Source organism: Desmodus rotundus, chromosome 13 (assembly GCF_022682495.2).
Source record: "Desmodus rotundus isolate HL8 chromosome 13, HLdesRot8A.1, whole genome shotgun sequence".
Classification (NCBI taxonomy): domain Eukaryota; kingdom Metazoa; phylum Chordata; class Mammalia; order Chiroptera; family Phyllostomidae; genus Desmodus; species Desmodus rotundus.
The window spans coordinates 77,833,434-77,835,745 of NC_071399.1; positions in this window are offsets into that span (position 1 = coordinate 77,833,434).

Genomic DNA, 2,312 nt, shown 5'->3' on the forward strand with positions numbered 1-2,312 from the left:
AATGTTATAACCAGATGTTAAACAAAAAGTCTCAGATTTCCTTGTCTGATTTTTCTTATTCTGCTCCATGTATTTTGCAATATGAATAAAACCGTCCTACTGATAGTTCAATATGAATTAATTTTTTACTTCATTTTTTTAGAACAGTTTTAAGTTTATAAAACATGAGGGAAAAGTTCAGAGATTTCCCATATACCTCTGCTTCTATACATTCATGGTCTTTCCCATTATAAACATTCTTCACCAAATTGTTACACTTGCTGAACCTGCGACACTGACATAACATAGTCACTCAAAGTCCACAGTTTACATTAGGGGTCACTGTTGGTGTTGTTCATTCTCTGGGTTTGAACAAATGTATTGTGACATGAATCCATCATTGTCGAGTCATATGGAGTTATTTTTACTGTCTTAAACATCCTCTGTGCTTTGCTTATTTATCTCCCCCCCACACTTTACCCCCTGGGGGGCCACTGATTTTTTTACTGTCTTGAGAGTTTGCCTATCCCAGAATGTTAGGAAGTTGGAATCAAACAATATGTGGCCTTTTCAGATTTGCTTCTTTCTCTTACTAACACGCACTTAAGGTTCCTCCATGTCTTTTCATGGCTTAATATCTTGCTTCTCTTTATTGCTAAATAATATTCCATTGTCTGGATATACCACAGTTTATTTATCCATTCACCTACCTAAGGAAACCTTGGTTACTTTCCTGTTTTGGCAGTTATGAATAAAGCTGCTATAAACATCTGTATGCAAGTTTTTGTGTGGACATTACTTTTGTACTCCTGCAGGAAAGCACCAAGCAAGATGATCCCTGGCGAGTGTGGTAAGCATATATTTAGTTTTATGAGAAAACACAACCTGTCTTTCACAGTAGCTGCACCGTTCTGTATTCCCACCAGCAATGAATTACAGTTTCTGTAGTCTCATAGCCTTGTCAGCATTTGATGTGGCTAGTGTTCTAATGTATGTTATAGACTTTGGCCATTCTAATAACGTAGGTTACCGATTCTCACTATTGTTCGAACTTGTATTTCTCTAATAACATAAACTGTGGAATGTCTTTTCATACCCCTATATGTCATCTGCATTACTCCTATGGTGAGGTATATGGCAAGGTCTTTGGCCCATTCTTTAATCACTTTATTTTATTGTTGAGTTTTAAGATTTCTCATCTCTTTTGGATAGTTGTCCTTTATAAGATGCGTCGTTTACAAATATTTTCTCAGTCTCCTTATTTTCTCATCTCATGAAATGGCCTTCCATGGAATGGTTTTCACATTTAATAAAGTTAAAAATATCAACTGTTTTTCTTATGGACTGGAAAAGTCAATGCAACCCCCAGGGGGACACAGGTGTTCACCTATATTATCTTCAGTGAGTTTTACAACCTTCTATTTTACATTTATGCCTCTGATTCACTTTCGGTTAATTTTTGTGCAGGGTGTAAGGCCTGTGTCTAGATTAATTTTTTTTTGCATGTGGAACTCCAGTTGTTCCAGACCATTTTTTGAATTGACTGTGTTGCTCCCTCATATTGCTTTTCCTCATTTGTCAATTGTTAGTTTACTAAATAATGCAGGTCTATTTCTGAGCTCTCTATTCTGTTCCATTGTTGTGTTCATCTATTCTTTCACAAGTACCATACTGTTCTGGTTACAGTAGCTTCAAGTAGGGTGGGTTCAGTCCTTCCAAATTTGTTCTTCTCCCTCATATTGTACTGCTTATTCTGAGTCATTCGCCTCTCCATATAAACTTTAGAAGAACTTTTTCAATATCCACAAAATAACTTGCTTGGATTTTAATTGGGATTTTACTAAGTCTATAGAGCAAGTTGGGAAAAACTGATATCTTGATAGTATTGTTTTTCTAAACATAAACATAAACATAAACTATCTTTCCATTTATTTAGTTCTTTGATTTTATTCATTAGAGTTTTATGGTTTTCCTCAAAGAGGTCTTATAAGTATTTTGTTATATTTTTACCTACCTATATCATTTTGGGGAGTGCTGATATAAATGATATTTAATTTTAATTTCAAATGCCACTCATTGCTAGTACAGGCAAACAATTAATTTTGCATTTTAACCTTGCATCTTGCAATCTTCTATAGTCATTTATTAGTTCCAGGACTTTTTGTTGTTGTTCTTCAAAATTGTCTATGTAGAGTCATGTCAACTGTGAACAAAGACAGTTTTATTTTTTTTCCTTCCCATTCTGTGTCCCTTTTATTTCCTTTTCTTACGTTACCGTATTGGCTAGAACTTCCCTGAGGGTGGTAAAAATGAGTGGTGAGAGAGGACATCCT